Here is a 27,900-nt window from a genome sequence, read left to right as displayed (position 1 = left end):
TTGGCTGAATTCTCTGCTACGTCATCACTACCGCGAAAGTCAAGATGGCGCAGTAGAGTATCACAAATCGAAACGTGTATAATTCCACAGGCGTACGGAATATATCCTAGATCGTCGTCGGATGGGAAGTGACTGACACTGTACTGTGAGGCCGAAGGCCGAACCTCGGTACTGTATAAGAATTCTTATACAGTACCGAGGTTCGAAACGTGTATAATTCCAGTAACTTTTGGTGCAGTCCTGCTTTTGGGAAAACACTGAAGAGGTAAGTTTGGGCTTCCAAACAGTCTATTGCTGTTCATTGTAAGACAACTGTTTGACATGGCGACATATTATACGGTTACTCTTCTCATCTTCTTCACACGATCACGCACCAAGCAAGGGTATATATATAGTATCATATGTAGAAAAGTTACGCCTTGGAATTCATTTTGGTAAAAGCTACATGATGTTTGATAGCAGCTGTTAATGTGAAGTTATTGGTATAGGTCTGGTTTGAGTCGATTTGCTGATTTTTTATTTGATGTTGGTATGTTTGCCGCATGCTTTAATGACTCGACACAAAACTTAACTGCAGCTGTCAATAATGCTGAAGATGATTTCTCGAGGGTCTATGTTTTAACAAGTGTTGTCACGATTGTAAGATATTTCATAGTTAAAGTATTACTGTGCATTACCAACTTAGGTTGTTATAGGGTAATAGTTTACATAACTTCACATTTCCTGCTATCTGGCCTTGTCGTATTGAGCTATTAGATAGCCTAGCCCCGAGATCTATACTCTCTTTACTGTCACTATACGGTATGTACTTGTACACCATTTTTTGGAGTACTTCTTCACTTCCAATCAGATCAGCATGTTGGAATCATTGTGTATTTTGCACACTTTCTTAAACTTCACTCCATTCAGATATGTTCCGATGATTATAATTTTCCAACTATCTCATTTTTCATCAGAGTCCATTCTAAAATTATATTTGTTAACAAATATCAGTGCTCTGTTTCCTTCATGTTCTGTTAAGTCAGGTGCTCTGTATCAATTGATCCCCCTAATCATATTGTTGTCAAGTGTGCCTGCAATATTTTTAAACCTTCAGATTTCAAACTGTCTGATTTCTTTTGACTATGCTAAATTATGCATATGAACTCACTCTCTTCAAGTAATTTTCTCATTTAACTTTTGCAAAATTTATGCTATAAACTGTTGGCCATGACCATTTTCCTTACATTGTCCACTTTATACATGTACCCAATACTTTACCACCATTTATCTATCACTGTTAGAAAACTAAGTCTCGCTCATTTTGTTATCCCCATTTTAATTAATGTACGCAACTTCAGTCAAAGAACAAGGAGAGTGGCTTCACAAGAAATGCTCCTGCCCACAAAGAATGAAAAAGGCTAGCAGTGGCTTATTTGCATAATATAATTGATTGAAGAGTCCAAGAGTTGTATTTTCTTGTGCATGAATCTACATATGGCAGGATCACATTCAAGTCAAATTGCAAGTTGATGGTCGCATCTGTATTTTTATGGGTCTACTTTGTTTTTAGCTTCTGGTCTATTTATAGACAGAAGGTATTCAAGTTTATTGTTAAAAGTCAATTCTATTAATGCTTGTTGAATAGCTTTCAAAGTCAGTTTCAACTTCCACAGGATGTTAACCCTTTTCCTGCCAAGTCCATCAGGTCAAGATGGTTAAAATTAATGAAAACAACACATTCCGTATGGTATATTTTAACATAATACTGTACATTTGAAGGCTGTTGATTTTTTTTGGACTAAAGATGCTATAAGTATAACAGACCAAGGCAAGTGGGTGAAAATACGTCATGTTTTGGCTCAATACCGTTTTTTACTGACTTGGCTGATGGGGAAGTGATACTGTCTGGCAGGAAAAGGGTTAATTCAGTCATACAAAAGTTTTAAAATCTAAACCAAAACTCTTATCAGAATGACTATTCTCTGCATATTTCAACATCCCACAAACACACACATGATGCATTAAAAGTAATTACTGATGTTGACTTGCAGCTTGGAGCATCACCATGGAGTAATGAGGAGATATCAAAGAAGAACTGAAAGTATTGGAAGACTTTCTGCTGGGGAGTATCTTTTTTTTCTATTTCTACGTATTCTATGAAATTCTTTTGTGCCCATTAATTTTAAAAGACATTTGGCTCATTATGCATCAATTCATGTTTTGTGTACTTCAACACACAAAATTTCTAAGGCTATAATGTAGTTGTTTTGTAATGCTGGAAGTTGCCAGTGACTTCTGTATTACAACACTCTACTGCCTTTTGTCCCCTAAACTTTTGATGATTGTTACAAAATTGTTGCTTTTGACCTCCCAAGAATTAACTATTTTAAAATCTATATGCAATAGTTTTATTTAATTTCAGTCAATCTTGCTTCGATAGTTTAATCAATTTAATGTATATACCGTAACTCCAAGCTGTTTTGCCTTTTTTTCAGGCACCAAGTACAACCATCCCAGTGAAGGAGAAGAAATGAAGAGATGCAGAAAATTCCCACAGATGCTGTTCAGGAGAACCAGGATAAAGTTCAACCAGGTATTTTACATATTTGTCAACTTTATCCTTCAGGAAATGTTTGGTATTTTAATTCATTGAAAACTGAGATTCTTTCTAAGTTTGACAATAATGTTCATCAATGATGAGAGTATGCAGGCGCTACATTTATATTGTACTTTTTGCAAGCTTGAAATAACCAACATAGATGGTACATGTAGTTCTCTTTGAGGATAATTCTACTTTTACTCTGTTAGATACATTCAAAAAGGTTACTGGCCTTTTTTATGACAGACTTATATCATTAGTTCACCTACTTTTGACCAAACTATTCAGAGTAGCTGTTCACAAAACCATTTGAAACTTTGACAAAATTGCACCTGTCTCCCCACACTTTTAATAGTTCTTATTTGATATAAGTAAAAATACCAAAGACAGTTAGTTGGTGGTGTCTTTATGTCTATATGTATATATGCATGTCAGTCCATATCAAAAACTAAAGAACGGCAGCATCTACCAACTTAGTATTTAGTATACAAGTGCACCAAGGGGTGGAATTGTTGATTTATTCAAATGAACCTGTCAGTGTTAAAAATATGCAAATAATGTAACAAAAGCAAAAGCCTGCAAATTGCTAAAACTATGTAACCACAAGCAAGATTTGGTTTAAACTTGGTATGCAGGTTCCTTGAGGTGTTGCAGTGAAATTTTCATTTTGTATTTCTTGAGTAATTAGTCCCTTTTTTGGTAAAATAATCTTCTGCTCCAAAACTTGGAAATACTCTAAAACTTAGTATTTATGACCCTAGGGTTGACCTCTGTCTGATTTCTTCAATATGTTGTGAAATTTTATATTTGTGTTTTTGGGGCAAGTTTTCGTTTTTGGTCAAAAAACCTTCTCTTTTCCTGTCTGATAGCTTTGAAAATTGATATGCCTGTTCCCACAAAAAGGGTAAACTTATTTTAGTTTGTTCAAATTGTGATGAAATTCACATATTTGTATTTTTTGGCATTTTCCCTTTTTTGGTAAAAAAATAACTTACTAGAACCACTTTAGGAGAATAGGATCTTCAAATTTATCAAAAGTGTTAGGTGCCCTACAGCTCAACTGCACATAAAATATGTTCTGTCAGTTGTTTTGAAATTCAATATTGAAGGTTCTTAGGGATAAGCTCAGTTTTGCTTAACTTGTGACGAAACCTGCGTTATTGTATTTTTGGGAGAATTTTGCTGTTCTGGCCCAAAAGTATTGTCAAGTGTCTCATTGTTGATTTCTCTGGTCAAATTGCAAAAACTTGAGAACCACCGCATATTTCACCTATGTATTTGGTGTGTAGATGCATTCTCAACTGTAAATGTGAATTTGTTCAAATTAAGTTATTTACCAAGAACATGGTTATGAGCAGCAAAACTGTAAACTTGTTCAAAATCTCATTAACTGTGTCAGAGTCAGAATTTTAGATGTTGGGTATGATTTGTACAGACAAAAACCAAAGACCTCTGACCTGTGGTAACAGTTGCCAACCATCCCATACTTCGCCTTGGTATTTGATAAACAGGCATTACATATTATCAATTGGACTTCATGTTGTAATTATTACTAACTAAGGCCTGTACAAGCTACACAATCATGTCCACACACACACTCTGGCCTGTCGCGTACATCTAACCATATGTGAGCAAAATGTCATTGTGCTATTTTTCACTTTCTTGCTAATACATTTTTGGAATCGACTGTAGACTTGAACTGTATTGTGTAGATTATTTTAAGTTCATGTGACCTCCTTGATTTTGATTAAAATGTAATAGTTGAAAGTACACTACTGTTTTTATGATCACTGTATCAGGAAGTCAGTGTTGAATGTCATGCTATGCACCAGTATGGGACAATGGTACACTTTAATGTGATACTACTTAATCACCAACTTTTAAGAACAGTTACAAAAATGCAACATTTCCTCTGTTTCTCTGACCAGGGGGTAATGTCCACTTCTGTTGGAAATTTTTGGAGATTTTATCCTGATTTAGTTGGCCCACAATAAATTATGCATAAGGTTATCATCTTGATCAAATATCTAATTAAACGAGAGTCTCTAGTTTCGTGCTCTTTTCCAGCTCGTTAATGTCTAATATGTTTAACCCTTTTCCTGCCAAGTCCATATTTCACCATCAGGTCAAGATGGTTAAAATTAATGAAACAAAACATATTCCATATGGTGTATTGTAACATAATACTGTACATTTGAAGGCTGTTGAAAACAAATACTGTAAACTTGAGGGGGATATAGGCCATGTTTACTTTAACCCTTTCCCTGCCAAACAGTATGACTGACCCATCAGCCAACTCAGTGAAAAGCGGTATTATAGCTAAAACCATACGTATTTCCATCCATTTGGTTTGGTCTGTTTCAGCAGCTTTAGTCCATGAAAATCATGTTTACTGTGATTTAGTCTGAGATTTCCGGGCAGTCTTCATATGTGCATTTTTTTGTTAAAATGCATAAAGTGGTACATATTATATATGCTTCACTAGTTTAAACAAACTTGACCTAATGGTGAAATATGAACTTGGCAGGAAAACGGTAAAAGGGGGATTTCGTTTAAATAGGGGATTCACATGATCATGCACTTTACAGAAAAGACTGGAGATGTCAGTGTGTTTACAGAACATATGAAGACCCCATATACCAGTACTTCAATATTCTATTAACAAAAACCTATTATGGATTTTGACACTCAGCTTGGAGCCGCCGCCATTGAGTAATGAAGAAATTTCAAAAGAAGAACAGAAACTACTGGAAGACTTTCTGCTGGGGAGTATTTCTTATTTCTTTGTGTTCTATATAATGCATTTCTGCCCATTGATTTCAAAGATAATTGGGCTCATTATGCATCAATTCATGTTTTGTGTACCTGTACTTCAACAAACCAAATTTGCAAAAGGCTATAATGTTGTTGGTTTGTAATGCTGTAAGTTGCCAGTGACTTCTGTATTACAAAACTCTTCTGCCTTTTGTTACCTAAATTTAAAATGTCAATTTGAAAAACATTTGGTAATTAACACAAAATTAACTGACCTGACTTTCCAAAATTAACCATTTGAAAAACCTCTGGTAATTGTTACAGACTCTCCTGTCTTTTGATCTTGTAAAATTAACCATTTGTAATGATTTTGTTAAATTTTCGTCATTTTTTCTTTGACAGTTTAATTGTTATGATGTATGCATAACTCCCATTCCCTTTTTTTCAGGAACCAAGTACAACCATTCCATTGGAGGAGAAGAATGACTAGATGTGGAAAAATCCCTCAGATGCTGTTCAGAAGGTAGATATTTGTCAACTTTTTCCTCAAAGGAATGTTTATTGATTAGGAAGTTCATTCATTTAATAGTAGCCAATATAACTTTTGACTGTGATTTCCTTGATTATGACAATACATTGCTCTTTGAAAGCTTGAATTAACCAACTTAGACGGTACTTCTCTTCGAGGATCATGTATATTTCCTCTGTCACATATATTCAAAAAAATACATGAATGGTCCTTTTATTGCAAAAACTAGTGTCATTGGTTTACCGTTTTTCTGTCAAAACTTATCAGGATTGCTGTCTAAAAACCTTTGAAAAGTTGATAGAATTTCACCTATCTGCCAAATACCAATTTACAGTCACTTCCTAATCTAGTTTGGAAATACACTGTTGTCTACAACTGCATTCTGTTTGTTATTTTAAGCTCATGGCCCTTAATTTGTTGATTTGGTTTACAAAGTGATGATTGAACGTACACTGATCACTGTATCACTAAGTCTGTTGTAGGCAGTGCTATATCTACTAGCATTGGACAGTTGTACGTTCATCTGATATTTCCGAAACAATGACATTTCAAAACAAGGTCTTCAAAATGCCATGTTTTCTCCTGGTTTCTCTTACAAGGGGGAAATGTCCCCTCCGTTAGAACATTTTTGGAGATTTGGTTCTGATTTTGGGGGCTCATAACTAATCACTCTCCTGCCTTTGACCTTGTAAAATTAACCATTTCCAAACTATTTGAAATAATTTTGTTAAATTTTATTAGCTCCGCTGTCAGCGACGCGGAGCTTATCAAATAGGTTGATTTTCCTCCGTCGTCCGTCGTCGTCCGTCGTCGTCGTCGTCCGTCGTCCGTCGTCCGTCGTCGTCCGTCAACAATTGCCTTCTCCTCTGAAACCGCAAGTCCAATTGCTTTGAAATTTTATATGCAGTTCACTTAAGGTGACCTCACTTCAGTTTGTTCAAATCGTGGTGAAATTTGCATATTTGTATTTTTGGGGCATTTTTTGGTGTTTTTGGTAAAAAAATCTCCTTCTCTGAAACCGCTTGTCCGATTGCTTTGAAATTTGATATGCAGTTTGCTTAGGGTGACTTCAGTCAGATTTCTTCAAATCGTGGCGAAATTTGCATATTTGTATTTTTAAGGCAATTTTTGTCATTTCTGGTAAAAAAATCTTTAAAAATCTTCTTCTTCAAAACTGCCAGTCAGATAGCTTTGATATTTGGTACATAGGTCCCTAGGGATGATCTATATCAGATTTGTTCAAATTGTGCAGAAATATGCAAATTTGCATTTTTAAGGCAATTTTTGCCATTTTTTGTCAAAAAATTTATTTCTCAAAAAGTACTGGTCTGATAGTTTTGAAATTTGGTATACAGGTTTCTATCGATGAACTAAGTAATATGTATTGAATTTCTGATGAAATCTGTAATTTTGTATTTTAAGGGCAATTTTTGCCATTTTTGGTCAAAAAATGTGTATTTCCAAAACTACTCATCCGATAGCTTTGAAATTTGGTATACAGGTTCCTACAGATTAACTATATGATAGTTATTGAAATTATGATGAAATCTACAATTTTGTAATTTTGGGGCATTTTTACCAGTTTTGGTCAAAAATGTGTATTTCAAAACTACTCATCCGATAGCTTTGAAATTTGGTGTACAGGTTCCTACAGATAAACTAAAGATAATTATTGAAATTATGATGAAATCTGCAATTTTGTAATTTTGGGGCAATTTTTGCCATTTTTGGTCAAAACATGTGTTTCTCAAAAGTACTGGTCTGATAGCTTTGAAATTTGGTATACAGGTTTCTACAGATGAGCTAAGTAATATATATTGAATTTCTGATGAAATCTGTAATTTTGTATTTTTGGGGCAATTTTTTGCCATTTTTGGTCAAAAAATGTGTATATTCAAAACTACTCATCTGATAGCTTTGAAATTTGGTATACAGGTTTCCATAGATGAACTTAATGATATTTATTGAAATAATGATGAAATCTGCAATTTTGAATTTTTGGGGCAATTCTTCCTATTTTTGGTCAAAAAATGCGTTTCAAAAAAAGTACTAATGAACTAAATTTGATCTTTTGAAATTATGATGAAATCTGCAATTTTTACTTTTGGGGGCAATTGTTGCCATTTTTGGTCAAAAATTTATTCTCAAAACTACTCATCAGATAGCTTTGGTTGACATGCTCTTTGGGATGATCCTATGTGATACATTCAAAGTATGATGAAATCTTCAATTGCGTATTTTTGCAGCTTATTTTAGCCACTTTTTTCTGGCCACTGCATCGAGCTATCAAAGATTTCCACCCTTCTTCATCAACATGTGTCAAAAATAGTTATTCTCTACATAAACACAGCGGAGCTATATCGGCCGCTAGGTCGCTTGTTCAATTTTGTCTTGATAGTTTGACAGTTTTGATACATGTACAACTCTCACGCCGTTTTTCCTTTTTTTTCAGGAACCAAGTACAACCATCCGAGCGAAAGAGAAGAAATGAAGAGATGCAGAAAATTCCCACAGATGCTGTTCAGGAGAACCAGGATAAAGTTCAACCAGGTATTTTACATATTTGTCAACTTTTTCCCAGTGGCAATGTCACAGCAAATACTCTTTGATTTTTGACGATATCAAATGGCATGCAGACATGTGTGACTTTTTACTCAATTTGGACAACTATGACGGCCCCTCAGTCATTCTCTCTTGAGAGAAAAAACCCAGACATCTTGAACTTATTAAATCAAAGTGGTATAAATGACTGTATTTGTACAAATATGGTTTTGTAACTTGTTGAAACAAAAAAAGTCTTAACACATATCTCTTGAAGGATATGTAGATTTGCTCCCAAGTCGATAAATAATTAGTAGGTACTCAGCAACAGTGATACTGAAGTAATTTTATTTGATATGGCCAGGTTTAAACATTGACCAGAAAGTTTGACAGTACAAGTCTGTACAGATTGTTTATCACCTTTGGTTCACTATAACCGCTGTCAGCAACACAGAACTTGCAGCTGAGTACAAGATGGAAATAGTGAATACATCATTCAAAGTTACAAGTACTGTTCCTTGAATACACTTTGTCAATGAATACTACAATGAATATTCTTACTTACTAGTTTGGACTGTATAATTGACTTAATGTTGTAAATGTGTATGTTGTTAATGTGTTTGTGTACACAAACATCCATTTATACTCAGGCTGTTGATTTTCAATGAATGAAGGACTTATCAAATGTTAGGGAACTTGATGGAAATATTTTGATCCAGTATCATCAATGATTCAAATTTAATTTACCCTATTGTATTTGAACTTTAAGGCCTGAGAAAAAAGATAACAAATATCTCTTCAAAATTGATAATGTAGATTACAGTCTGTATGTATTGAATTTATTGACGTCATTTCAATATATGGTATCCATTTACTTGCCACATAATAATATTAAAAATTATAATATCTTGCTTGTAAAGTGGGCAAACATGATTTTAATAATCATTTTGTAATAAACAAACATTTACGAGATAATTCTTCACTGAACTCTTATTCTGTTGTTATTTGTGCAGTGCAGTCAGATGGAGGACTAGGAAAACAGAAGTGAAGGAAAACAGCCAAGAGGAAGACACCAAGAAGACATCTGAAGAACAGTTTTAAGACAACAATTTATGTAAGGAGATGGCATTTCTTGTTGTTGTACTGGACACTACAAACTATTTACATGGGACTGTTAGGCAAAACGGTTGTGCCAGAGTATCGTGCTGGAAACACACCTTTGCAAGACTGTTTTCCTTTGTGTCGTGATACGACCAGTAGTGCGGCTCTGCTCTGGTCCGCCATGCTACTTGATGACTTCCAACTGGATGGCTAATGGTGGTGTGACTTTCCCTCCCTTCCTGCAATGACTTTGCCAAACTTCTCAAAGCCGACTGGACCCCGGGACTTCATTTCCAACTCTTCACTGATGCCACATGCACCTGTGCTGCAGTGGGTACCACCCTAGAGGATGGTTTCTCACATACAGGCAAGACGTTTTATTTTTTGTCACTCTATCAGAAAGTGTCCATCTTGTTGCCAATTGGTTTGTAAATAAATGTAAAACAGTATGCTGTAATATGAATATTTTTCTTTGCAGCAACGAAAACACATCTCACTGTAACACATTCTTAAGATCAAGTATATCTTGATATTTGTCACTCTGCCACCTGTTGTTTCTTGATCAAATGGGCAAGTAAGGTTAACCCTTGATCTGCCTTACAGTATCACTTCCCCATCTGCCAAGTCAGTAAAAATGGTATTGAGCCAAAGCCATTGTGTATTTTCACCCACTGGGCTTGGTATGTTATAGCACCAGTAGTCTGTTAAAATGCACCATATGGGACATGTTCTCATTTTGACCAACTTGACTTGATTGTGAATATGAACTTGGCAGGTAAAAGGCTTAACTGTTCGATAATGTCCACCTCACTTGACTTGATGGTGAATATGAACTTGGCAGGTAAAGGTTTAACTGTTTGATAATGTCCACCTGACAATCAAGGACATGACTTTAACAATAACATTTCTGATGCCGTGCTCTGTGATAGCAACATTTATTTGGATAATCGTTGTTGACAGCATGAACTCTTACTGAGCAACCAGACTCCCAGAACTGCATTGAACTACCAGAACATTGATCACCTGTCAACTGACCTACCAGTCAACTTACAGACTACTTCTGAATCAGCAGGATACTTACATCTTAAAGCCTGCTAACAAGGACATCAATGCATCATCAAGAGCTGTACTACACACCATGAACTCTGAAGTTGTTATCCAATTCCATGAGCCTGTGCTGTTATTAACCATTCAAGTGACTAGACTGATCTCATTAAAACTGAATATGTAACAGATGACATGTGAAGGCTAATCCTTTTCCATGTAGCCTGCACGTCATGCAAATTTCTGACACTGATAGCTCTCTGTACAATCAGAGTTATGTGTACTATCAACAAGACCCTCAACCCATTCACCAACTTTTGCAGTTGAACCAAACCCTGATGCATCTCCATGAAGAGCTGTCTTGCCCTGCCATGATCCACAACCACTACTATGGCCAAATGTACAGCTTCAGAACTGGAGCAGCAAGGGCAGCTACAACAGCTTCATCACAACTTTATCATCAGTATTAGCCCTGATCAAAACATTGAGTGGCAGAGTGATCATAACATATGGGTTTAAACTTACACAAAAATCTGTCCAAAACATTTTTTTAAATATAATACCAAATCACAAGTATTTAAAATCTTACCATCACCAAATCCTGATGAAAGCTGGTCCACTTCCAATGTTATTGTCACTAACTTAATGATATTAGCTGGCACATACATTTAATTGCCCATTAGATAAATTCAGGAAATCACCATTAAACATGCTGCATGGTCTATCACTGCATTTGAGAGATTTGAAAAGCTTTCTCAGTAGGAGGGAGGTGTCCAGTCTCCAAACATATCTGCTATATCATAATTCCCCAAGCAGATGTTCAATTTCTATCATTTACGTCCCTGCAGACAAACTCTGTCTTGCTAATAGATTGGACTCCATCCATGCTTGCGTCTGTCCATCCGCCCCTATGTTCATGCGTCCGTCAACAAAGATATCTCAAACATACCTGGCCAAATTCTTTCAAACTTGGCACAAGCCTTACCATGATAACAGCATACAATTTGCATGTTGATTTTTCTTACTTGTGTTATCGCCAATATGGCTGCTAAGCAGCCATTTTCTTGGGATATTTTTCATGTCCTAGAGCCATTTCTATGACATGCCTTGACAGATTTCTCTTATGGCTCAAGGTTAACACTCTATAACTTACATAGATATGTCAAATGTCTTGGGAAAGGGCAGGTTTTGTATGGGGATTTATTGGCAGAGGTTAATGTAACAGGCTTGTACTTATCAGCATAAGGATTTATCACTTTCTTGTGAAAAAAGTCCCACTAAAATACCTGTAATACTGCAATACCAGGTCAATCCATGGCTAGGACGGAGCAAGCCCATATTCCATGGCCCAATTCCTAAAATCAGTTTAATATTGTGCTGCTCAGTGAGCAGCATATTAAACTGATAAGAACAGATACTACACTGTATTCTCATTGGAGACAGGAACACATTTTGAGACAGCTAAACTGTTTTCTGTGCAAACTTGGCAAATATGTACTCATTGGGGATGGCAACAATTTTTAGCCACAACAACTTCCTGTGCAAACTTGGCAACTATGTTCTCATTGGAAACTGTAAAGTTCCTTTAAATTTTTGACAACAACTTACTGTGCTGTCATGACTTGTCAGCATTGTACATTTTCATAAAAAAGTGTAAACTTTTCCTGTCTTAGGATTTCACAGAACTTTCAGATGTCACATCTCAAACTTTGCTTTGTGAGATCTCAGTTTTTAACCTTGGACAGATATCAGATTGCTCTGACACTGTTTGTCAACCAGCAAATCAGTTCAGGAGCATATCTGTCTGATTTTTATTCTTCCTCTGACAAAAGCAAAGCAAAAGGGTAACCTTCTGTATTATGGACATGGTTAATACAGGTACTTTAGTCTGGATTAATTGTAACAAGTTCTGTGAAGTATTGAATACCCTAATTTGAATACAAGTCAAGCATCCTACTTTAAGCACTAGTTGTTGTGTTACTGACTTAATGATTAGCTAACACATACATTTAATTGCCCAACAGATAAATTCAGGAAATCACCATTAAACATGATGCATAGTCTATATCTGTGTATGTGTAATTGCACAATAACCACATTTTTGAGAGAGTTATGAAAAGCTTTCTCAGTAGGAGGTGTCGAGTCCCCAAACACATTTGCTAATATATCATAAATTCCCCAACCACTTGTTGAATTTCTATCATTTAAGTCCCTACAGACAAAGTCTGCAGATTGGACTCCATCCATACCTGAGTGCATCCATCCATGCGTGTGTGTGTCCATCCATCCGTCCATTCATGCGTCCATCAACACAGATAATCTCAAACATGCCAAGCCAAATTACTTCAAACTTGACACAATCATTAAACATGATAATAGCATACTGTTTGCATGTTGATTTTTCTTGTGATATTAGCCAATATGGCCGCTAGGCAGCCATTTTCTTGTGATATTAGCCAATGTCCTGGAGCCATTTCTAAGACATGCCTTGACAGATTTTTCTAATGGCACAAGGACAACACTCTATAGCTTACACAAGCATGTCAAATGTCTTGGGAAAGGGCCGGTTTTGTACCGGTATGGTAAAATAACTGCAATACTGCAGTACCAGGTCAATCCATGGCTAGGACGGAGCAAGCCCATATTCCATGGCCCAATTCCAAAAATCAGTTTGATATTGTGCTGCTCAGTGAGCAGCATATTAAGCTGATAAGAACAGATACTACACTACGGTATATTCTCATTTTGAGACAATTTTCTGTGCAAACTTGGCAAATATATTCTCATTGGAAACTGCAACAGTTTTAATTTTGAGACAACAACTTCCTGTGTAGTCATGACTTGTCAGCATTGTACATTCTCATAAAGTGTCTACTTTTCCTTTCTGAGCATTTCACAGAACTTCCAGATGCACTGTGCCGCCTCAAACTTTGCTTTATTAGATCCCAGTTTTTTTAACCTTGGACAGATATCAGTTTGCCCTGACACTGTCAACATGCAAATCAGTTCAGGAGTGTATCTGTCTGATTTTTATTCTTCCTCTGGCAAATGCAAAGCAAAGGGGACACTTTCAGTCATGTAGAACATGATTTACAGGTACTTCAGTCTGTATTGTAACAAGTATTGCATACCCTAATTTGAATACAAGTCAAGGATCCAGCTTTAAAGCACTAGGAGATGTTGTCTTACTGACTTAATGACATTAACTGGCACATACTTTTAATTGCCCAGAAGATAAATTCAGGAAATATGAGAACCATTTATTCTGCTCTGTATATTGTACTGAGACCTCAAGTTTATTGTACAGAGACCTTTTTCATTATCTGTTCCAGTTAGTCAGTAGTGTAGCTCACACAAGTACATATGAGATTGCTAAGTGTGCAAGGAAAAAAAGCTTTTATTAATCTTTAATACAGACAATGTGTGTACATTTCAGTTATTGTTGCGTGAGCAGGATAATTCCTGACAGATAGATGACCTCTGTTTTATAGGTCACATGTCTCTCTTGCAATTGTTTGGTACACTCAGCCAATAAACTAATAGGTTTTTCTTTCATTTCCTGCTTGGAATAAGTAGCAAAATTTCTTAGATTTGGTCACTTAATTGTTAATCAACATGACTTCATATTTGCTTTGAATGTTTAGAATTCTATGATATCTCTGTTTCTGCACTTCTGAAATACAGCTGTAATGGTACAATTTATTTTGCTTTGGGCATACAAAAGCAAACTTGTCGAACTCTGCACATTATGTGGATGTGCCTTTAAACATCAAAAAGTTATAATTACAGAAGCTATAATTTCCATGAAATGACAAGGTACAGTGTGTTAAAACTGGCCATAATTATTAGACATTTTGCAAACTTGAAATTAGGCACATATTTTTCATTTGATACAACTATAGTTGTGAAGAGGCATGATTTTTGGCAAGAATTTACAAACAGTCTTTCCTTTCAAAAATGTAAATTTTGCAGTGCTTCGTTTAAACTTCCAGATGTGCACAACAGACTTTGCTTCATATCAATTTTTATCCTAGGACAAATAGTTTTCCCTGACATTGTTTGTCAACCACACTCAGTTCAGTTAGTATCTGTCTGATTTTTATTCTTCTCCAACAAAAGCAAAGGGAAGGGTGACTTCAGCTATTTTCAACACAGTTATTCCAGTCTGGATTGTACCCACACGTGAAAGCTATACACTGAAGTGCCCCACAATTTGTACAGATGAAGTTAAATGTAACAGGCCTGTAATTATCAGCATTAGTACTTGTCACTTTCTTGCCTTGGTCTAGTTTAAAATCAAATTTCGACTCGGCTGTGGCATATAGAGATATTACATATTTAATCACAATGGAATAAGTAGCCAGTTCACTTACCAAACAAAATGCTGTAGTTTCTGGCCAACTTTTTTTCACGTATCCATAATATTTATTTTGATGAAAGGAAACGGCATCATTGTAAACTACCAACTTTTGGTGTTGTCAGAGTTCATGTCCATCTACTACCATCAAGCCATCTGTGCCCTGAAGCATATAATGTAATCCATGATATGCACTCCTCAAATATTCAACAATAGCTTGTCCACATTTGTGACTGTAATTCTGTCATGTTCATATTGTTTAAGTATCAGACAATAAAATGTCTCAAGTTGACAAGCACCCGAGGACTCAAAAAATTTCACATCTATTTGTAAAACATTTTGAGAAATACTTACCACAGCTCAGGTGCTGTGAATTATGATAAACTCATTGCCACGTACTGGACATGACACATTCACACCTAAACTCATCCCCTTTACTACTAATGATCAAGCGGGCGCACCATAAGAATGGGAATGAACTTCTGTATTTGACAGAATTTTGTCGTGCAAACTGAAAATATAAACATGCCCTTTTACACTGTGTTAGCACTGCCCATTTGTCACTTTTACCAATGCAAATTGAACCAGATATGAACTGAATATGCTCACGTGTTTTACAACAGGTTCAATAATAGTTGTACGCTTCACAGAACAATGAGATATATGTTATCACTGTATGTAGCAGGTTTTTCAACTTCGCACGGTACTCTCAGAGTTTAATCACTAATTACAAAACTTTATTTAATATGCAATTAACTTGACACTGCTCAATGCTTTATGGAACAATTAGATATCCACCAGATCAACATTTGTAGCACGTTTTATTTAATTTAATGCTGTAATTTTAGAGTAATGTCACTAATTACAAAGTTCATTAAATATGCAAATAAACCCTAAATTTACTTGACACTGTTCAATGATTCATACCACAATTAAATATTTATCAAATCAACATCTGTAGCAAGTTTCATCAAATTTAACGCTGTAATTTTGGAGTTATATACCTAATTACAAAGTTTATTAAATATGCAAATGAACCCTTAATTAACTTTACAGTACTAAATGCTTTACAACACAGTTAGATATCTGTCGTATCAGTATGTGCAGTAGTTTCATCACATTTGATGCAGTTTTTCGGATTTATATGACTAATTATAAAAATTCATGAAATATGCAAATGAGCTAATTATTAACTTGACACTGCTCAATGCTCCTTAGTACAATTGGATATTCATCAGATCAACATCTGTAGCAAGTTTCATCAAATTTAACGCTGTAATTTTGGAGTTATATCACTAATTACAAAGTTCATTAAATATGCAAATGAACCCTTAATTAACTTAACGCAACTCAATGCTCTACACCACAATTAGATATCTGTCGGATCAGTATCTGTGGCAGATTTCATCACATTTGGTGCAGTTATTTTGGAGGTTTATCACTAATTACAAAACTTCATAAAATATGCAAATGACCTATTTGTTAACTTGACACTGCAAAATGCTTCTCAGTACAATTAGATATTTATCAAAACAATATCTGTACTCAATTTCACTGACCTGGGTGCCGTAATTTCAGAGTTATATACCTAATTACAAAGTTCATTAAATATGCAAATGAACCCTTAATTAATTTCACACTACTAATGCTTACACCTACAGTTAGATAAAAATCGGATCAGTATCTGAAGCAGATTTCATCTCATTTGGTGAAATTATATTAGAGTTATATGACTAATTACAAAACTTCATAAAATATGCAAATGAGCTATTTATTAACTTGACACTGCCTAATGCTTCTAAGTATGATAAGATATATATCAGATCAATATTTGCTGCAAGTATCATCAAGTTTGGTGCAGGAATTTCAGAGTTATCTCACTAATAACAAAAGTTCATTAAATATGCAAATGAGAAGATAATTGACATGACACTCAGAGTATCATCATAATGTTCGTAGATTGTCATGTGTGAAAAGTTTCATGAAATTTTGTGCAGTATTTCTTGATATATGTCTACACTGTCATTACCGTCTCCATAGGGAAACCATTGTAAGGAAAAAAACAATATTGCATAACTTCATTAATATGCAAGCCACACTAACCAAAATCTAATCAGTTCTTGCAAGTAGCATATGGTACCTGTGTACCAAATCTTACTTGAATCTGTTCGTGCGTTTTTGAGTTATCGTGTAAACAGACAGACAGACACACACACACACACACACTAACACACACACACACACACACGGACAGACAGACAGACATCGCTATGACAATAGCCCACGTGTTTACACACGTGAGCTAAAAACAAGTGGTGAAAGAAAATCATGCGTAATTTTCCATAAACACAAAATGGAATATCTGTCTCAACAAATTGGTACAACAAGAATAAAACCAGATATGAACTGAATATGCTCACGTGTTTTACAATAGGTTCATTAATAGTAGTGCGCTTCACAGAACAATGAGATATATGTTATCACTATATGTAGCAGGTTTTTTCAACTTCGCACAGTACTCTCAGAGTTTAATCACTAATTACAAAGCTTTATTTAATATGCAAATGAGCTGTTCATTAACTTGACACTGCTCAATGCTTGATGGGACAATTAGATATCCATCAGATCAACATTTGTAGCACGTTTTATTTAATTTAATGCTGTAATTTTAGAGTAATGTCACTAATTACAAAGTTCATTAAATATGCAAATAAACCCTAAATTAACTTGACACTGTTCAATGATTCATAGCACAATTAAATATTTATCAAATCAATATCTGTAGCACGTTTCACAAAATTTTGGTGCTGAAATTTCAGAGTTATATACCTAATTACAAAGTTTATTAATATGCAAATGAACCCTTAATTAACTTTACACTACATAATGCTTTACAACAGAGTTAGATATCTGTCGTATCAGTATTTGCAGCAGCTGTCATCACATTTTTGATGCAGTTATTTCGGAGTTACATGACTAAGACTTCATGAAATATGCAAATGAGCTAATTATTAATTTGACACTGCTCAATGCTTCTCAGTACAACTAGATATTTATCAGATCAACATCTGTAGCAAGTTTCATCAAATTTAACGCTGTAATTTTGGAGTAATATCACTAATTACAAAGTTTATTAAATATGCAAATGAACCCTTAATTAACTTCACACAACTAATTGCTCTACACCACAATTAGATATCTGTCGGATCAGTATCTGCAGCAGATTTCATCACATTTGGTGCAGTTATTTTGGAGTTATATCACTAATTACTAAACTTCATAAAATATGCAAATGACCTATTTGTTAACTTGACACTGCCAAATGCTTTTCAGTACAATTAGATATTTATCAAAACAATATCTGTACCCAATTTCACTGACTTGGGTGCCGTAATTTCAGAGTTATATACCTAATTCAAAAGTTCATTAAATATGCAAATGAACCCTTAATTAATTTCACACTGCTAAATGCTTTACACTACAGTTAGATATCAGTCGGATCAGTATTTGCAGCAGATTTCATCACATTTGGTGAAGTTATATCGGAGTTATATGACTAATTACAAACCTTCATAAAATATGCAAATGAGCTATTTATTAACTTGACATTGCCTAATGCTTCTAAGTATAATTAGATATATATCAGATCAATATTTGTTGCAAGTATCATCAAGTTTGGTGCAAGAATTTCAGAGTTATCTCACTAATAACAAAAGTTCATTAAATATGCAAATGAGAAGATAATTGACATGACACTCACAGTATCATCATAATGTTCTTAGATTGTCATCTGTGAAAAGTTTCATGAAATTGTGTGCAGTATTTCTTGATATATGTCTACACTGTCATTACCGTCTCCATAGGGAAACCATTGTACGGAAAAAAACGATATTGCATAACTTCATTAATATGCAAGCCACACTAACCAAATCTAATCAGTTCTTGCAAGTAGCACATGGTACCTGTGTACCAAATCTGACTTGAATCCGTTCAGGCGATTTTTAGTTATCGTGTAAACAGACAGACAGACACACACACACACACACACACACACTAACACACACACACACACACGGACAGACAGACAGACATCGCTATGACAATAGCTCACGTGTTTACACACGTGATAAAATAATGGTTCTTTTTAGTCATTTGTCAACTCTAGCTTCTATCTTGATTGCCATTTAAAAGTGCGTGTACTTCCACATTCATAGCAGCTAGTGCTAATTTCTCAGAAGTTCGTAATGACCTTAGTCTTGTGACATAATATTTTGACTTCAGCATACATATCACATGGGCAATCTCGCGAGAATGATGACTGACTATTAATAGCTGAAAGACACGACATACATTGCCTGTTGAAGAAAAATATAGAATCATCGTCTTGGTTTCCTTTTTCTCCAAAAATTGCTCATCTGAGGAGGATTCAAGTGAAAATTATTTGTTCCACTAGAATAACTGCAATACTGCAATACAGGGTCGATGCATCGCCAGGACAGAGCAAGCCCCTACTCCATGACACAATTCCAAAAATCAGTTTAATATCAAGGTGCTTGGTGAGCAGCGTATCAGATATTAAGCTGATAAGAACAGATACTACACTTGATCTTACCCAAAAGGCTGAGAAAAAAGTCCCACTAAAATATGATCAAGATAGTTCATTCATTATACATTACAACAGATATGAACTGAATATGCTCACGTGCTTTACAACAGGTTCATTAATAGTAGTACGCTTCACAGAACAATGAGATATATGTAATCTCTATATGTAGCACGTTTGTTTAAAACTTCGCACAGTACTCTCAGAGTTTAATCACTAATTACAAAACTTTATTTAATATGCGAATGAGCTGTAAATTGCTCAATGCTTTGTGGGACAATTAGATATCCATCAGATCAACATTAGTAGCACGTTTTATTTAATTTAATGCTGTAATTTTAGAGTGATGTCACTTATTACAAAGTTCATTAAATATGCAAATAAACCCTACATTAACTTGACATTGTTCAATGATTCATAGCACAATTAATCAAATCAATATCTGTAGCACGTTTCACAAAATTTTAGTGCCGAAATTTCAGAGTTATATACCTAATTACAAGTTTATTTAATATGCAAATGACCCTTAATTAACTTTATACCACTAAATGCTTTACAACACAGTAAGATATATGTCGTATCAGTATGTGCAGCAGTTTCATCACATTTGATGCAGTTATTTCGGAGATATATGACTAATTATAAGACTTCATGGAATATGCAAATGAGCTAATTATTAGCTTAACACCGCTCAATGCTTCTCAGTACAATTGGATATTTATCAGATCAACATCTGTAGCATGTTTCATCAAATTTAATGCTTTAATTTTGGAGTAATATCACTAATTACAAAGTTCATTAAATATGCAAATGAACCCTTAATTGACTTCACACAACTAAATGCTCTACACCACAATTAGATATCTGTCGGATCAGTATCTGCAGCAGATTTTATCACATTTTGTGCAGTTATTTTGGAGTTATATCACTAATTACTAAACTTCATAAAATATGCAAATGACCTATTTGTTAACTTGACACTGCCAAATGCTTCTCAGTACAATTAGATATTTATCAAAACAATATATGTACCCAATTTCACTGACTTGGGTGCCGTAAATTCAGAGTTATATACCTAATTACAATGTTCATTAAATATGTAAATGAACCCTTAATTAATTTAAAACTACTAAATGCTTTAAACTACAGTTAGATATCAGTCGGATCAGTATCTGCAGCAGATTTCATCACATTTGGTGAAGTTATATCGGAGTTATATGACTAATTACAAACCTTCATAAAATATGCAAATGAGCTATTTATAAACTTGACATTGCTTAATGCTTCGAAGTATAATTAGATATATATCAGATCAATATTTGTTGCAAGTATCATCAAGTTTGGTGCAGGAATTTCAGAGTTATCTCACTAATAACAAAAGTTCATTAAATATGCAAATGAGAAGATAATTGACATGACACTCACAGTATCATCATAATGTTCTTAGATTGTCATCTGTGAAAAGTTTCATGAAATTTTGTGCAGTATTTCTTGATATATGTCAACACTGTCATTACCGTCTCCATAGGGAAACCATTGTACGGAAAAAAACGATATTGCATAACTTCATTAATATGCAAGCCACACTAACCAAAATCTAATCAGTTCTTGCAAGTAGCAAATGGTAACTGTGTACCAAATCAAACTTGAATCCGTTCAGGCGTTTTTGAGTTATCGTGTAGACAGACAGACAGACACACACACACACACACACACTAACACACACACACTAACACACACGGACAGACAGACAGACATCGCTATGACAATAGCCCACGTGTTTACACACGTGAGATAAAATGGCTGATATAGTATTATGGTACGAGATTTTCCATGGCTGTGCTGATAACCACACTGCATGTAGACACCAACATAAACAGAAATGACTGTCGCCAAAGATCAAAAGACTTCTAAACAAAAGTTTACTGATGTAGTACTGAACAGCACAGTATTCCACAGTGTCATTATGCATGCAAGCTCATTTAAAGGTGCTAAATGTGCTTTTCCACCTGTCCTAGCTTCCAGGGCTAGAGGTATACTGTTGGCAATATGAAAATGACCTCTTCCTGAAATTCAGCTGTATTCAATCATTCTGGTGTGTCAGTTAAATCAGTGTTGACAATTACTATCCAGTAATGTAAAATTTCAATAAGAAATGGTGACTATGTCATTTATAATAACTTATTAATGAAGTCATGTACTCAATCTGTGGTGACAGTTAAATCAATGGTGACTTTTACGTTATATTTAATTAAACAATACAGTGGGGACGGTGTCATTTATGATGATATGTTAATTAAGTCATGTACTCCATCTAATGTTTCAGTTAAATAATTGTTACTTTTACAATTAAGTTATATTTGATTAAACAATACAGTGGGGACGGTGTCATTTATGATGATATGTTAATTAAGTCATGTACTCCATCTAATGTTTCAGTTAAATAATTGTTACTTTTACAATTAAGTTATATTTGATTAAACAATACAGTTGGGACTGTGTCATTTATGATGACTTGTTAAGTCATGTACTCAATCTGTTGTGACAATTAAATAATTTTTTACTTTTACAATTCAGTTACTCTTAATTAAACAATACCGTGGGGACTATGTCATTTATGTTGACTTGTTAATTAAGTCACCTACTCAATCTGTGGTGATAGTTAAATAATTGTTTACTTTTATGATTAAGTTATATTTCATTAAACAATACAGTGGGGAATGTTTCATTTATGATGACTTGTTAATTAAGTCACATAATCTGTTGTGACAGTTAAATAGTTGTTTACTTTTACAATTCAGTCATATTTTCTCACTGGAAAGCAAATGTACAATCAGATCAATAATCAATTGGCAATGAGATGGACACTTTATCAGGTTTAGTGACCATGGTGATAAATCATCCTCTAGAGTGGCACCTATTGTGGCCCATGGTGCCTGGGACATCCGTGAAGAGTTGGACATCTGGACCTTGGGTCCACTTGGCTTTGAGGGGGTTGGCAAAGTCATTGCAGGAAGGGAGGCTTTGAGGGGGTTGGCAAAGTCATTGCAGGGAGGGAGTAGAGTCCCACTACTATTAGGTATTCTGCTGGAATTCATTGGATAGTATGGCTGGGCCACATAGTGGAGAAGTGTTGCTGTGACGTCACGGGGCAGATGGAACTGCTGTTTTGTGGAGGCTGTCTTTCCATCCCACCATGCTCACGTATGACCACGGGGATTATTTTGAAGGTAAGGGTTTTGCTAAGTAGATAATCCAAATTTACAATTCTGACTGAGTAGAACTACCGGTACAAGGAATGTCAACTCAGAACCAAGTTGTAAAGGACCATTAGGTCATGGGGGAAGGGGTGCAGAAAGGCAACTCATTTTTTTTCAAAACGAAATATTAATTACATGGTATGCATACTTTCTTATTCAAAAATTCAGTTTTTTCGGCTTATATTCACAGACTTTTTAAAAATATGGCACAGTTGTATCGACACTGTTTTAACCTAAATTCTCTCTTTTTCAAATTATCTTTTAGTAAACATTTGAGTGTTTTCTAAAACATAGCATTGCTTAAAAATTTTTAGCACTCATGCATCTTTTGAACTTTTTCACTGCTTTGCAAATTTGTTTATTTGCTATTGACCACACCCTTCCAAGGTCTAATGGTGATGATTCTAGAAGTCAATAAAGATTATGTCATCATCATGTCTAACAGAACAAAGTGAATTATTTCAAGTCAGGGGTAATTGATGGGATCAACTTCTGATGAAAAGATAACAAATATCAAAATTTAATTAGAATTCCTGGTTATAATTTCTGTTCGCATTTGCTGCAGCCTGAGCTTATGGCATTGGCTGTGAGATATTTTCAAGTGCTGGTTGTTGTTCCACTTTTGGCATTGGCTTCTCTCTGTTGATTGCTGTAATTGCATCTGTTGACTCATTGCTGTCAAATATTGGTAGATGCAGTGTTGTCACTTCTGTCTTTTCTAGCCTTTACTTTATAGGAGTCTTTGGTTTGTTCTCAGACTAAGTGCCCACCTTCTAACCATTTTCTCCATCCAGTTTCATTTGGACATTGTCTCCTGGTAACACCTCTGGCAGACTTTTGGCTCCAATTGCCTTTGTTTGAATTCTTGTTCATACCAGTATTGTTACAATGCCCCATATTCAGTTTTGTATGCTTGGTTTAGAGCTTCATGATACGTCACAGGATGTCTTTCAAGATGTTATGCAGATTAGGATGGTCATTTACTGTTACTACAGACCAGGTGCTCACCATATGTATACAGACGTGTTCTCTGACTGCACAGAGCCTGGGACTGCTTAACTGCTTAACTGAAAAGTGCATGCGTGTCTGACCTGGGAGATTGCTGCACAGCTGAAAACAGCTAGGAACTACAGCATTGATGGAACCAATTGCAAGAATTGCAGGATGGTCAACATTATTTCTTCAATGTGTAAAGAAGGTAGAGGAAAAATGCTATTGTCAACATAAACAACCATGCCACCAAGTTGCAGACTGATGTGTACCGTGAATCCAACAATGCTTGTCTTTTCATTATGTTACATTAAAAATGGCCTGTGTTCATGGCTTCACAGGCTTTGTGAAATGGACTGCCGTGGTTAAGCGTATAGTGCTTCAAGCTCTAGTCCAATGGGATTACCTTTTGTATATTTTACAAAATAATTGTACTTTATAGTGGGCTTCAAATCTTCACTGTCTGTGTATGATAATTTCTACCCTAACAGTTACTGCAGGCTTTGCTTTGCAGCTCTGACCACTTCCAAGCTAGGATCTCATAGGCTTGACTTTAACTGCTATTATAAGCAGGATATTTACAGAGTTGGCATATCCCATCATCATTTGATGTGGACTCCTGCGTGTTGCTGCTATTGTAGTTACATGGTACATATAGCTTATTAATGAATGAAATATGTCATCATGCTTAAGGATTTTCTAAGCTATGTTTACTCCACTTTTGTCACCCCATTGGATTATGGGTAATGTTGACTAGATTTCAGTTGGCTCCACTTCTTGTCTCACCATTGGATTGTGGGTAACGTACTAGATGTTGACTGGTGCATTGAAATCCATACATGTTGCTGAAATCTTGGATATCTGCTGATGTAAACTGTTGCCCATCTCAAACGAATATTTCTTCTTGGATTTCCCGTCTGGCAAATAGGTTTTGCCACATTCTAATTACTGAAGAACCGGTGCCACTGGACATGCATGTCTCTTGCTGCAGTAGTCTGTGACGGGGAGTCTTGTTATTGAGATGTTTTCTTCTGCCATGGTCTCTCTGGTGATGGCATTGCCATCATCAACTCTATCATGTTGGCCGGTCTATCTTCCATTTGATATTGCTGGTGATGCATGGCCACCCAACATTGCGTGGAATGCTTGTTCAGGGCAGTTTGTCACAACTTTATGTTCCTCTTGAATTTTCATAAGGATAGATCTCTTCTCTTATCGTGGTTGTTATGACAATTCTGTCCTACTGGATGAGTTTTCCATCATTGTACAATGAAAGCTTGTCTCTCATTGATAAGTATTGCTGAATTTCTTCTTTGTCATTTCTATTGCATGTTTAGGCCATATCCTAGACATATATTGTAGGAGTTTTCTCAGTTGTTTATTGTCCATCTTGTCCTTTCTCCTCAGGTTCCATCACTTCAAGCTTGTCATGATCTCATTTCTTCTTCTGTATCCGCTGCTCCGTATCCTGTCATGCTTTAACTCTGCAGCCAGTCCAGGCCCTTAGTACTGTGTATTGGGCTAGCTGCTTATCTTTCATTGTTATAATAAAGAAATTACAGGTGTTGACAAATCATGTTGTCTTTAAAGAGAACATACAAAGCTTTAATGAATGAATCCTGAGTTGTTTTGTTGGCCTAGAGAAATTTTCTGGTAGGTGGACTCCCTTGCAGGGACCTGTATTAATATGGTACACAGCAAATAGAGCTCCTTTCATTTCTTCACAGAAATTCTAACTTTTCCTTTCTTCCTGTGTACCACTGCCATTGGCACACACTACTATGTACATTCCTCCTCCTATGGAGGATATGGTAGAGATGGAGCCATAAAGTAACAACATATCTGTTACACAAATGATATGTGACAACATTCCAAACTTTGACTAATAAAGTGATTCAGTAGCTTCACTGGATTACTTTTGATTTTGACACTTTTGGACCATTCTTGATGGTTGCAGCATTGTAGCAGGACTAACAACACCTACCCATTCCGGACACAGCTGCTACCACCACGTATTTCTCTTATGTACATGGTTTAAGATTGTCCTTTCAGAAATTGTCATTTTTATATGCAACCTATTAACTTGAATGATTTGGACTTTGGGGTTTGTTGTGACATCATTATGTTTGAAAGTATTAGAATTGGATTGCGCCTTGTTGCATGGACACTGTATGGTGAATGCATGTTGACACCATCATGGCTTTGTGTTATCTTTCATCTGCATTCTTACTGGCATGCAATGAATAAGGCTTATGTCTTCAAACTTCTTTGCACAGCAATTCTATCACCTTTTCAGAATACATTGCTGTTTCTATATACAGCCTTATCTACTGTCTTCTATAGATTTGTGTTAATAGATAATCTGACGGTGGTTACTGTACCCATCAACATGGTAGTCATGGCAACTCATCCTATAGCTACAGATGCTTTAATTCCTGTAGCATGATTGGAATAATTTTGAAATTTCCAGGTGTAGTTTTATGGGGCACCTTTTCAACTTTTTCTCAGAATGTTCTTATCTGAAAACTTTTGTCCTTCAGCTTTCATCCTTGGTATGTTACACTTCACATCAATTCTGATTAACTGGGATAAAAGTGTCGTTTAAAACATGTTTATATTTCCTGTCCACTCCAGGCTTCAAGTACTTCACTTTGTTGTTAAAGACTGTTCTAATTCAGCCCTATTTCATGTGATACTTGTGTACAATTTTGAATTTCTTTGTCCATTTTTTGCAATATTTGAAGTAATGTGTGTGCCTTTCTTACAGTCACTACTGTTTGTTTTTTTCATAAATTGAAATGTGAAATTAAAAAACTTAAGTGGATTTGATTATTTTTGTCTTGTTTTCATTTTTCCCTTTAGCCAAACTTTCTCAATCACCAGGCAACATTTTGTATCAATTTTTTGATATCTTGCAAAGATATTCTATGTGAAAATACAACTATAACTTTGGAAGGAAGTACCCCCGGTACTTCAATTTTAACCTCATGAGTCTCTGCCTCTTGAATTCAGGATGTACCAATTAAACTTCACCTGAGGACGGCATCTGTCTTGCAACACAATTATCATTTGACTTCTTTATTCACCACATATGTTAAACAAAACAATATTAAACTGCTAAAAAATATAGTAACTTAGAAAATCAATTGCGTTCACATCGGTGGTTTGTGTATTGCATGCATTCCAGAAGCAGTCGGAGTAAGCAGTGACCTGGCGTGATATGCCATCATGGTGGAAAGATGTTCCTTAAAGATATTTTCATTTGGTGAACGGCAACGTAGCAGACTGAAAGCCTGAGATAGTATCCTATCATTCCAAAAGCCAAAAGCACAGCTTCAGAAGTGCTTGACTTTGATTTAGGCTGGCAGAACACTACACTACTGAATAATTGTCGAAAATGAAGCCTAACATAAGTATGCCAGTGCAACATAAGAATGATACAGCTGCCTGACCTCTTAGAAAGTGGTTTTTCACTTATTCAATAAAGTATTGAATTGTACATGTTTGTATAGTAAAAATTCGATCCCCACAGAAATTTAGCACTGCATTGATAATTCTAACAAGCTGGAGATACTTTGAGTCATTGACCACGCACCACATCAATCTCTTCTGCAGGTGACATTTTACACCCACTTTTTCAATGTTGTACGTGCGTTTTCTACAATATGTCAGTTTATGTCTTTTCTATAAATAATATTTTGAATGTTGTGCTCACTCTGAAAAATGCCAAATTTTGAAGAAAGGCACGAAGCGACTGCCCATATTACATGCAACAATGGTGTGTAAGTTCATCTCTGACTGTTTCACTTTAAAGGGAGGGGGTCATCGGAAGATCTGCTCAAAGGTTGCCAGTGACCCCACTGTACATTGGCGACTGATGACATGTTTGTTAACTATGAATAAAATTTAAATGTTGCAGATATGTTGACTTGATGCATCCAGATATCATGCATGAACTACATTGTTTGTAAACAAGAAAGTTGCACACATGCAGTTCTGTCAACCCCCTTACTTTAATCATGTTTTAAGGCAATGATAATTTAATTCAGAAAGACTTTATCAAATGCCCAGCAGAAGTACTTGTGATACATCTAGAAAATTCCAATGGAAGTTAAGTTAAAAATACCGTCAAGGACTGGT

At 35.4% G+C, this 27,900-nt stretch overlaps 1 long non-coding RNA gene, 1 other non-coding gene and 2 pseudogenes across 3 annotated transcripts; 1 reads left to right on the top strand and 3 right to left on the bottom strand.

Annotated features, from left to right (window-relative positions):
- The first annotated feature begins 202 nt into the window (after nucleotides 1–202).
- LOC139122077 (uncharacterized) lies at nucleotides 203–27,900 on the top strand. 2 transcript variants are annotated; one of them, XR_011549389.1, is made up of 6 exons: nucleotides 203–265; nucleotides 2,034–2,575; nucleotides 5,274–5,858; nucleotides 8,317–8,414; nucleotides 9,419–9,519; nucleotides 26,948–27,900. It is a non-coding gene; the product is annotated as an uncharacterized lncRNA (long non-coding RNA). The 2 variants fall into 2 exon arrangements; XR_011549388.1 differs by lacking the exon at nucleotides 26,948–27,900 and having other exon boundaries at nucleotides 9,419–15,805.
- Nucleotides 11,818–11,997, bottom strand: LOC139122264 (U2 spliceosomal RNA; annotated as a pseudogene).
- On the bottom strand, nucleotides 13,128–13,331 carry LOC139122259 (U2 spliceosomal RNA; annotated as a pseudogene).
- LOC139122263 (U2 spliceosomal RNA) lies at nucleotides 19,347–19,539 on the bottom strand. Its single transcript, XR_011549424.1, has one exon. It is a non-coding gene; the product is annotated as a U2 spliceosomal RNA (small nuclear RNA).

The sequence above is a fragment of the Ptychodera flava genome, chromosome 21, assembly GCF_041260155.1.
Source record: "Ptychodera flava strain L36383 chromosome 21, AS_Pfla_20210202, whole genome shotgun sequence".
Lineage (NCBI taxonomy): Eukaryota > Metazoa > Hemichordata > Enteropneusta > Ptychoderidae > Ptychodera > Ptychodera flava.
The sequence above is the reverse complement of the archived record's forward strand: the minus strand, read 5'-3'. Positions and strand labels throughout refer to the sequence as shown.